Raw genomic sequence first — 12375 nt, forward strand, 5'->3', positions numbered from 1 at the left:
GCAATTGCAAAATGAGGTAAATGAGAACTGTTTTATCCTAAATATGAAAAAGTACCAGCGATCAAGCAGAAATTGTTTCAGAATTGACAGAGGGTGGCTTTGCATAAGTATTGCTGAAAAGCCCAATCACCCGTACTACAAAGAGCCAGCTGGTAAGCTCAGGGTGGGATTTTTCAAAAGGGCTCAGTGCTCTGCTACTGCTGACAACAGTCCTGCTGCTGGTGAAGCTCTGTGAGATTTTAGCTATGACCCCAGAACGCAAGGCCAGAACCCCTGAAGAGGTTAAAAATTTATTTAAAGAACTGATTTAATTTAGTATACGTTCAGTCCTCAGGGACTACCTGACATTGCATCCCCAGCCTCTAACAATTGTCTTTGAGAACTTTGTGAAGACAGGTGAAATCCCAGAGGAAGGGCACACAGTGATCAAAACAACTAATGATTAGAGGTTATACTTGCAATTCTGAATGCTTTTTTAAAACAGGCACCATGCTTTAGCTGTTGCACATTCTGACTTCTCAGGCATTAGCTAAGTTCTCTTATGACTGAAGGTCACGTTCTCCCACAGCAGCTCATCCCAAATTTTATGACATAGTAAACTACAAGGAAGCTGGTGTTATTTAGACTTCACTTTACATGCATTTCAAAAGCAGTCCCTATTTAGCTTGACTTAAAGTATTAATGTGGAATAATTATGATATGAAAAACCTGGAATCGTTGAAAATACACAAACATGGCCTGAAACACGAAAGAGAGATGCAAGTAATCTCAGGCTTCAGATGTTATGCTAACCCATGAAATAAGGGAAATTAACATTTGTTACGTGACAGGTTACTGTAGGATTTCTTGCATCTCCTTACTGCATACGTTGGCTTCAAGAACCAGTAACATTGTGATCAAATAGAGCCATATCAGTGTTCTAACTACAATGGTCCACAAAAACACTCCGGCAGCCCAGTAAGTCATCTATTAATTCACTTGAGCACAAGTTCTCTCTAGCCCAGGGAGAATTGAAAACATCAGATCAGTGAGCCGGCCAGTGGGTTACGCTCTCATTTCTTATCATGCAATTCTGTCATTTTTAAACTTAGATATTTAAGTTACATAGAAGATTGAAAACAGGTATGTACGAAAATACTGCATCATCTGAACCCACACTGTGCAACTGCTAGCATGAGACACCTCATCTGAATTTACGTTCTGTAACCCAAAAGCTCTACTTCAAATCTCAGCGTAATATTTTGTGTAATCTCTATAACACACTTGTATACTTGTCAAAGTACGTAGCTACGTATGAACTTGGCAACATAAAAAATTGGAGTAACATAGAGCTATATTAAATTATGCATAATACAAGAGCAAGTGGCAGATGGTATTGTAGAGTATGCTGAGATACTGGTATTTATACAATAAGCATTAAAATAAACGTGTCTAGATAAACGAGGTTATTTGCAGGTATGACGCACCTAACACTGAAATAAATGTTTATTTTCGGGTTGTATGCATCACACACAGGTTATTTTAGAGGCTGCATCTGTCAGATTGCGAGATTGATGTGACGCAGAAATGCAGACACTAGTAAAAGGAGCTCACAGTAGCATGTAGAGAGATGAGTATAAGGAGACAAAGGCTTCATAAAACAACAGCATGAACACAAAAAGCTATCTTGACATCAGGGGAATCAGGAGGGACAAAGGGAGGAGGCAAAATGCTCCAAAATGCTTGAAAAATGAGATCAGGAAGTTAAAGGGACACGTCTCGGGAACAAATAAATGACTGCAAAATACAAAAGCAGCAGCTATGGAATGTGACAGCCACCGAGGGGAAAAAAAAAAAAAAAAAAAAAAAAAAAACACACTCAGGCTACTCAGGCTCACACTTCACTCCTGCCCTTCATTCTACCTTTATTAATGAATGCTGCAAAGAAATAGCAAGACTTAAAGATAGGAAATGCTGTAATGAACCAGAGCAGTTCCCATCTTCTCCAGCACTCCTCAGTCATCTAGGTGGGCTTGCACTAACATCCCATCACTGAAGCGAGGGGCTGAGGTGTGGGTCCCTCCTACTGCTTTAAAAAACAGAATGTATTAAAAAAATAAATAAATAAAAAAGTACAAACAGCAGGGGATAGCATTGCTTTAAACTACCCTGATCGCAGTTCCCATGGTATGCCACCAAGTTTTTGACCATCTTTTGAATGTTGCTGCCACTGCCCCTCTGGTTATTAGAGGAGGTAAAAGAGGACACTCAAAACCCTCCCATACTCTTCTGATAGGCAGCAGGAGCCTGGTAGGAGAAAGGGAGGAGACAGGTCACATTATCCTCTGTCAGGTTTTACTTGGAAGAAATTCAAATAATCATGTGGGAATACAAGAAGTGTTTGAAGAGAGTGGCAGGTGGTGAAAGATTGGCAGGGATAACATTGGTGAGACTTGGATCATAAAGAATATTAATGATGGAGGAAGAATGCAAATATCACAGCTTCTGAATGGAAAGGGAAAATGCCCCTCTGTGGTTCTCCAGACACACTAACAACCCTGGCTGTTTGAACAGTTGTCCAGACTTTCATCACTTTGTGATAATGCCGTTGCTCAGTTTACTAGGCATGTAGCTCAGACCCTTTGGGTACTAAGGGAGGTGAAGTGGCTGTGAACAGATTAATCTTTTTTCCCCCCTTTTAAAAACATCAGAAATAAAATGAATTTAAACTCTCATTCCACTGGTGCATTTAGAAGCTTCTCAAATAGTCTATTCCAATTCCAGAGCAATTCTATAAAACAAAATGAATAGCACAAATCCAGCAAATATATCTCCTGCCAAGATGAGCTCTCCTGTTTTAAAATCTTTTATAGCATCTAATGTATTTATTTGCATCAAGAGGGCATTATGCCAGTTAACATCTGTGTTCTCTAGAGTTGGTAATTCTGCCTCCCATAACTAGTCATCAATTCCGCATGAAAATACACAACTGTCTTTCCACTATAGATTCTATATACTGCTCAATTTTTCCATGCACATTTAGAGAAATGTTTAGTAAAATACCTCAGCATAAGAAGATATAGATAGGAAGGCATAATCCAAATGTCTTCGGATTTTATTTTTTTATATATTCCCCCTCCCCTTCCCATTGGATGTCATTTATGGACCTTTGGATTCAGAACAGATATCCCATTATGAAAAAAATTAAAGATTAAATCTTCTGCTAATATAAATTGACAGGGCTTCTTTGAAATACACAGAAATTTCCCAGATGTCTATCAGCTGAAGATTTGGTCCTGAAACCTTGCAGCAGTTCACAGCATGCAAATTAAGTAAATGCACTTATTCTTTTATGATGATTAAGTGACCTCAGCTAACAATAAAATCAAAGCAGGTTGCTCCAACAGAAAGGCAGACATAAAATATACCAGTAGAAAGAAATTTTTCCAATGTAAAATAGCTTGAAAAACTTGGTGCCGGAATTTTAAACATGTTTAATTATCTCTCTTCAAATTTATTTGCCTGAATACCTTTAAGAATCTAGCATTAAGTGACCAGGAAAGAAACCCATCCTTTGCCTAGGAGGAGATATTAAGGAGAATCAAAGTCATAGCAGACAGAAGTAGAAGTTGAGATTTGGGCCAAGATCACAAGCAACTTGTAAACTGGTTACTGATCGAATGTAACCCACGTGCCAAACAAAAATATGTAATTCATTATAATGCAATAAAAAAGCCAACTTGCCTTCCAGTATCGCCACAGACTTTCCTTCCTCAGCTGACACTCCTGCCAGCCTGACCAGCCCCAGGGTGCAACCACACAGCCCCAACCGGCAGCATCCTGAAAGTCTGCAGGCTAAAACCCCCCCTGAAGCACCTCAATCTCTAACTCACAACGAGAAATCAGTTACTGTGATAACTGGCTTGTCAGCGTATGTCCTTTGGATCTGGTTTTATGAGAAAAGCTTGCACTCATAACCGTATACTTTCTGTATAGAATTAAATTGCAATTAAAATATCTATCCAAGACCCCCATTTCAATCCATGCAGCCATTCAATGGCACCTGCCAGTCCAGCAGCACCGCTTGGTCACCATCCTACTAGTTAGCAAACTAACTATTGCCTAACTGGCAGGTAATTCATAATTGCCACTTACAGATATCCTGCGGAGTATTAGCAAAAGGATGACTGACCACTTTTCACTGCTGCATTCAGTATTCACAGTGTATATTTTATTGCCTGAATGCTTCTCCAAGACCCTTTATGACTGCGTGGCTGGGATCTAGGCTTTGGTTTCTGCATAACTTGAATCGCACAAGAAAATAGCTATATAACACTTCAGCAATCAGAACAGGAGATTTCGGTGGAAGTGCCATGTGCTCTGAATATCCAGAGAAGAAACATCTTAGAATGAAGAGGTCAACAACATGCCCAGCTTCTCATCAAGAAAACACATAACAGTTTTTACTACTTCTTGAGAGGTTTGTGAGCCAAATTATAGTTCCTATATTATTGTCAAACACAGTACTCAGGTTCCCAGTTTATTAGTTAGAGGCAGGCATTTTATTTATCTGTTGCTGTTAGTTTGTGTGGTTTTTTGTTGTTTTTTTTGTTGTTGTTGGTGGTGGTGGTGGTGGTGGTGGTGGTTTTTTGTTTGTTTGTTTTTTTAAGATTTGTTTGGCTCTGTGTTGTCTCTTGAAATTGTTCATATTTTGGACAAGAAAACATTTATTTTCTGTGATATGCTTTCACTTGGTGATATCAGAGAACAAGTAGAAGAATGTGATATACGTTTCAGGTTATGTGTAGGAGCCAATTTTCTAGGATTAATGTCTCAATTAAGTGGAAGTATAACTTCAGATTTCTTTTTAAAAGTGTGTATCAAATCACACTGTCTTTCTCCTTCCTGGCAAATGTTTATTTTACAGACCAGTGAAGTTCTGAGAGTCACGTCTTTTTCTGTCTCAATCACAACAGGGCAGACTTAATTTTCAAGCTTGTATACATACAGATTTCTTCAAAGAAGATTTATAGCAGTTCAACTTCAGTCAATACCTTACTTAAAGAAACAAAGGGCTTTCACACTAGCTATGACTGTAAACTACTCTTCACCTCAGTGCTCAGGTTATTAACTCAATTCATTCTTTTGTCCCAAAATCACCGCTTTATTCAGTCTTTATAGATACCTCTCAAACAGAGTGCTGAAGGGGAACCATTCAGCCAAGACATCTTTTGCCTTCACAGTCTCAATGTAAATACTGAAAACTGTTCCAGTTGGTTCATGTACTTAAAACAGGAAATGCTGCATTTACCAACTGCAATTGCTCATGTGATTTTCTGGGGGTTCTCACTGCATGATGCAAGAACCAAAAGCTACTGTGCAAATGTCTACCAGGTGAGAAATCCTTTGGGTTCTTCCCACTCCTTCTAAACACTAAACTATGACAGTCAGAGACGTTTTTAATGGTAAACATACTGTTGCTGTGTAATCCAGCATGAATACAGTACTAGCAGGAACGAAGGAACCACATACTATCTTATGTGATTCTAAGGAAACCTCCCACATGCTTGAGTCATGGTCAAGCTGTTTACCCTAAACATATTACGATGACTGGAAGGAGCATGTAAAAACATTCTTCTCAGCCAGCATATTCTGACTCCACCTGTATTTTTTCCAGTTATCCCAGACTCAAATGCAAAGAGAAGGTGTCTAGTCAGAACCATCTGAATAGTCCTGGTACTTCTGTATAAGAAAATGCTCTAATATTTTTTAGCATGGACTGGTGCCTCCTAAAAACCTTTGTAATGCAGACAGCAACAACAGGCACTGTCATTTTCCTCAGAATCGAGGTGCAAAAGCCCTCAATATATTTGGTTTTCTGTCTCAACTCCAGATTCTCCAGGTTTTCCATAAACACTGGTCATTTTATAATTAAACATTTCAGCACTGTAACTTATTGCTTGAGTGATAATGAGGTATTTTTGATCTTCTTTTGAATGTTACTTTAAAAAAAAAAAAAAAAAAAAAAAAAAAAAAACACTGTTGTTGAGCAAACTGAAGTATGTTCCTGGCTGTCAAGCTACAAACAATTCAATTCAGCAGATGCTGCACCTGTCACTGTTTTGTGTGTCTCCATACAAGAACAGAGAATTGCCTTGGTGCAAATGTCCCTGTTGATCTGCTTCTATCATCAGTGCCTTCTTCATGACGCTGGCATGCATCAGCTCTCCTGTGTTTGTGCCAGATAATATAGAAACACCACACACTGCAAACTCTGGCCACAGACTGAGCTATACAAACTTAAACCATTTACTTCTCAAACTTCACACTCCAACATTTCATTAAAAATAGCAACTATAATACAAATTCCTGAGGTATATTACTCTATCAGAAAATCAAGTTGTTTGTGCATCTGTATGCATGAAGATCATATATTCCATGAAAAGAAACAGAGCATGATAGAGGTTCATTGTCCAGTTGCTTTACTGAAAAGGTCATTAGACATTTGAAATAGTAATCGCCTATAACTAGTCACTAACCCCTCTGACTTTTCTAATATGAAAAATCTCCTTTATCATGCGTCTTAGACAGCAGCATTCATGGACATTATAACAAGGAATGCAGGAATGTATTTTACATTTTGAAATAATTTATTATATAACATTTTGGGAAGGGGGATCATCTGTCTTTTATGAACATTGGATGAGAAAGTGCAATGCCTAGCAGCAAACATACTGACAAATATTGTTAGACTTCTCTATAAAGAACTATTAATTAAGCCCCAGAGCACTGCTATGAGTTAAAATAGCTATTACTAACTTCTGTATTTTAGAGACTGGAGGCAGCAGCAAGGTGCCAAGTGTTATTCAAGGCAGAGATATTGCATGATGTTCAGGCCATGATCAGTTGTTTCATAAAAACAAGATTCAGACTATGAACAATAGCAGCACCAACCTAGCTGAACTTACCTCTTTTTTTTTGTCCCTGAGAAGACAGTTAATATCAAGTTTAATCATCCCAGATTGTCAAACGCAGGGTTCCCTTATAAAAGCTCCCCTCACTGAAGGGATATGCAATGTTTTTTAAAATTAAAGTCTTTGTACTTCACATCTCAAATGCCTTTTGCTTCTCCTTTTTCTGTACCTTTAGTATAAGCTAAAAATATTTTTAATAGTGATTGCCATGGCAATAAGTAAGCTAAGCCCTCAATATTTGAACTTCCAACTACTGCTTGGCAGTTCATGTTATGCATTGACTCTGATTTATTACATCCCGTTTAACACAGCAAAGTCCACACAACACAGAGGCTCATCACAGCTCCACACAGGGCAGCACAGTGGGAAAATCAGATCCAGTTGGGAAAGAATCAAGGACATGTGAAGCATAAAGTAACACCTTGAAAGAAGCAGTGCTGTACTTTTATATATGGAAACACAGCCATAGTAGCCTCTGCTTTGTGCAAGGGGGCTGAGGAGTGGATGTGGAGGAATTGCTGTTTTCTTTCTGTGGGCACCTCAACCCAATCCTTCTGCTCCCTGTATTTCCTCAGCATAAAGCCTGCTTTACCTGGGTTTTGGCAGGGGTGATAAATCTTACCATAAGCAAAGAGGCAGAAGAATGTAAACTTGAATGCAGTCAAAGTGCCTCCATGCCTCTGGTAAAGTACCATGAAAATGAACTTCCATGGATATCAAAAGAGAACTGTTATTGATAAGACATTAGGAACAATTTCATCTTTCTTATTTGTTTTTAGTAAAGAAATGATATCGCTCTTCAAATCACTTGAATTCAGTACATGTTTGATTACAGGGAACATAAAAGACGGGTGATCAGAAAAACTTTCAATGGTTGTTCCTGCTTGACTTGCAATATAAAGGGCAAGGAACCTGATTTTTTATAGGCCCTAAAATATAAAAAGGACTTGAAATCCAATATACAGCTTTTTGTTGTTGTTGTTTGCTTCAATAAATCTGCATTTTATCTTCTCTGCAGGGCACAACTTTATCTTCCAACCGACGTCCATTTTGAAGATACAATCATCAGCTCTGCAGTATATTTTTTGATTTTATTTTTTTTAAGTGCTGTAGGATTTCTGACTCCTATGGAGTAGGAGTAACAGAATAATATAAAAATTACTGCTTAAAACATAAGTACAGCAGATTGTATTTGCCCTCGCCTTTCATAACAGAGAGTGCCTTGGTATGCATCTGCACTGTTAGAAAATGCATAGCCTTACTCAAATCTGTAATAGAAATATCAGTATCATGCAGGTGTAGATTCATGAGGCATACCAGGTGCAGGCAAATATGCTGGATTCTGGAAATACATGTAGCTAGTCACCTGTAATTTATAGTTTTGCACTGAGTTGTAGTTTTGCATCTCTATTTAACTTTCCTCAAATCAAAAACCTAGCTCATCATACTGCACATTACCTACCACTAGGACCTATTACCACAGCTTGATCCTCCATTAAGATATCAATATTCATCCCCGCACTCTTTGCTCCAGAATCCCCAATTAAATTACTGCTTTAATTGTCTACTACCACTGACAGAAAAATAAGTCCATGTGCACAGACCACAGGAACAACTGAAGGTACTTAACATTGGTGAAGAATTGAACTACAGATCTACATGATCGTTCTTCATGCAAAAGAAACAGTCATAAATTACTGCTTCAGTACAGTCCTCTTCAAATGGTGGTGTGGGTTTTTTTTGTTTGTTTTGTTGCCATGTGGTTCACAGGCCAGTGGTCTAATTTGAAAGATACAGTCCTTTCTGATTTCCAGCCCCTGTCAATATTCCAAGTCTGCTAATAAATGCTCTAAGTATTTCTCTGAACATGGGGGAAATTTGTGCCATAGGACCTTATTACGTAGATGCCCATATTTTGAGGGTCTTGGAATCCTTTTCATATTTTAATGGACACCCACGAAGGAGAAAAGGGACTGATGTTTACACACTGAAGTTAAGACAGAAGGACAAATTCTTTGTTTTCTAATAAAAAAATACTGTTGCTTTACCCATGCTAAGCTCGATGCTCCATTGCACATAGAACAAGACCAAACTAAAATGACAGGGAATGGCAAACACCTGCACACGGTTAGAAATGGCAGTGCCTCCAACTATACAATATTCTTTTTATTCTGTTTTGATTGCTTTATACTAGATCAGAGAGTTGAACTGTGCTGAAGTAGTTTATAGTTCCAGCTAAGTTAAGAACTGACATTTTAATGGCATCTTTGAGGAATTTATATAGACAAGTCATATGACCCTAATGTGATAGCTTAAATGTAGCCCTGAGTAATTCAGCCCAGACCCCAAGGGTTCAGGCAAAATCGTAAGTCTCTTTAGTCTTTGAACCATTAAAATTCAGCTAGACTGTGAAGTTGACAGCTGTTTACTGTAAGGTTACCTCCTGCCTGCCAAATAATAGGGCTGCTATTGGCACTCTTCCATCCTCTTAGTTGAGGAAAGACTTCCATATAGTCGGAATGGAGCTAAAATGCTACATTCCTCAAGCTGGAAAGGTGTGTATCTTTAAGTAGGCTTACGCAGGATGGAACAGGTCCATTAGGTTACTTTGGTTCTTCTCAAAGTAAATGTTATCCCAACATTTGAGCGCAATATAAATGCCAAACTGGAAGTAAGCCTAGTAATGCTAGAAGGCCCACAAGAAGATTAAGATAAATGGCACATGCTTTTCCAAGGCCTCCCAGCACACTTTGTTCTTAAGATACTCAGGTTGCTGTGGGAAGAAGACTAGGCTTCCTCCTGGTTTGCTCCCTTATATATGAACAGAAAGACTTTCTTCTATGTCACGTGGAAAAAAAAAAAGCCATCATTTTGTATCACCATCTGCCCAGATGATGTGTATTAATGATAAAGAAAAAAATGAATGCTGTGTTGAGGTCAAGACATAATGCAAAAGGTTTTTTTAAAAAAAGCCAGCAAAATCCTCTCATTATTGCCACAAGCCTTCTTTACCTTAATTCTGTATTTGTATTTTATTGTTTATAAAACTATTATCAAGATTATTGAAAATATTTTATATTACATCAATATTAACTAAAAATTGGAAAAAAGCTCCACTTCCTTCCTGCCTTTGCTCTCCTTTTCCTCCTCCTTCCTTCTTTTGCTCTCTCTCTCATGTGCTTTCTCATGCAAGCCCCTGTGCTTTCATTCCCCACCACGAGGCTTATGACTCCTAACAAAGAGGACAAACCCACCTCATTTTCCCTCAAAGTCAAAACCACACACTAAAAGCTGCAATTTTGAACCGCTCAGGGTGTATGTGAATAACTTAAATCTTATTTTTCAGCTGCTCTACCTCTAGGAGATTATATAAAAAAGAATAAACCTATGACTGGTTCCCTCTTACTGCATTTTAAAGAGAAAATAGAGATGTCTACTCATATCTTTCTGAGTTCAGCCCAGCCACCTACCTGCAGCGGCGGACCTTGACTTCTGTCTGCTAGTAAGGGGAGCTGCCTCTCTGCCACCTTGGCTCAGATATCCAGCCTTGAAGAGGGGTGGAGGCCCACACCACCACCCCCTTTAGTATTTTCTGTTAATCACTGCTAAATAGCTTCTCATGCTCCTGCCTAGCTTGGTCTTCAGCTCTACGTAGGAGACCCCAAGTCCCAGCTCAGCGTGGGATTTGGCTGTAACGAGCTGCAACTTCTGTGTGGGTGTTTCAGGAGCTGACTGGGAGGCAGCAGAGTTCTTACCAATATCAGTAGTTTTAAGTCGTTTGATACTTCTGAAAATCTTTGAACAGCACCAAGTGTCAGCAAAACCAGAATTCAGTTAAGCAGATGCAGAAGGCCCTTTCCTGGGTGGGGAAATAGGGGAGTGTTTCCACCTTAAAACAAGCCTCAGAGGGTGTTTGTGCAGTCCTGTCATAGAGGCACGGAGCCTGGGCCTAGCGCTGGAGCTAGCGCAGCTCCAGCACCGCAGGCTCCAGAGGAACTGCTGAGGAGAGCAGCTCCCTGTGCAGTACACCATCGCGTCCCTCTCCGTATGATCCACCATATTTTGTTAGTCTGGGTTGGTTCCCTCATTCTTTTCACCATCCATCAATACTCCAATGTTGTGTTCCCAAGAAAGGCCATCCACAGCCTTCGTAGCCATTAGGATCAACTGTAATTCACATTTATTTTACTTGTTGTGTTCATTATTATTTACCGCTCCTTCCTTGGCTTTTGTGTTGTTAGTTCCTCTGTTTTCTGAGACTAAGATGGATGTTGAATCCTTTGCAAAAGGGACTGTTCAACAGATGGCTGTTCAGTTCATGCTCTATTGGATTGATTGTTTGGTCTTTTTATAATTAGTTTTTTTTTTTTTCTGGTGCTTTGTATTATTTTAATGAATCCTTATTAATGGATGGGACTAAACAAATAGGGTTCTCCTCAAGTGTAACAACTTTAAACAGTTAAGAGCATGCCTTCTTAAATAACAGTAGTTAAAACCATTTTGGCCTGAAAAAAATATCTTCAGACTGTCCTTGTGCTTGTGCATGAAATTGTTTTGGATGTCATTATTTTTAAACACTTAATTAATTTTCTCCAAACTAAGAATATTTTCTTCCTCTAATGAGAATTATAAAACCTGTCAGGTCTGAAGCATCTATCTTTAGCCATTTTTTGGAATTATGCAAGTCCAGAATTTAGAATAGAACATATGGAGGCTTCTCGACTCGGTTCAAAAATGGCAGAACTAATTCCATAGAAAGATTTCTCAGAAAAAGCTGACTTTGAAGCCAAGTGGATCATGGAAAATTTTAGCAAAAAGTATATTTTGAGAAGGTATGAGTTGCTTAAAATGCTGTGTTGCATCTTAATCTTAACTTTAGCATTTGCTATCAGGAACACTATAATAACATTATAATTATCTATAATATCAGAGAATTTTCTGTTCATCCTACTTAAAAGTAATGCATTGTGAGTCACTAAAAATTATGAAACTGAATTGCCATTTTAATTTCAGGATATCATTACCTCAACTTGCACGACCCAGATATACCTAGCTAGGAAGCAAGTTTTCATATATATATATATATATATATTTGTATACATGTACATATTTACATAGATTGTTGGAAAAACACACTCAAAAAAAAGAGCACCCCCTGTTTTTAAGCTGATCTTTTGGGTAGTGTGGTGCTGGACACTGAGATGAAGTTACCCTGTGATGCCTCCCTTCCCATCTGTTATTTCTCTCTCTGTTTCTTGGCAGTTTTTCCAACTGACAACTCCACGGTGAAGGTCTGAATCCAGCGATCTGAGTGGGTGATATCTATCAATCTTGTGCCACACGTATGCAATATTGCTAGGCAACAGGTAGCAGCATGACACCCACATTCTGCAATTTCCTTTTGGTGACTGAGACTTTTACT

The 12375-nt window shown here is 38.6% G+C and overlaps 1 protein-coding gene across 1 annotated transcript in view; it reads right to left on the bottom strand.

Moving 5' to 3' along the window:
- Window positions 1-10494, bottom strand: part of NLGN1 (neuroligin 1) — a 419732-nt gene extending 409238 nt beyond the window's left edge. Inside the window, exon 1 of the mRNA XM_035334993.1 lies at window positions 10424-10494. The gene's annotated coding sequence lies outside the window, so the exon portion shown is untranslated. The remainder of the gene's footprint in view (window positions 1-10423) is intronic.
- Between the last annotated feature and the right edge of the window lie 1881 nt (window positions 10495-12375).

This window comes from Oxyura jamaicensis, chromosome 9 (assembly GCF_011077185.1).
Source record: "Oxyura jamaicensis isolate SHBP4307 breed ruddy duck chromosome 9, BPBGC_Ojam_1.0, whole genome shotgun sequence".
In the NCBI taxonomy this organism is placed as follows: Eukaryota; Metazoa; Chordata; class Aves; order Anseriformes; family Anatidae; genus Oxyura; species Oxyura jamaicensis.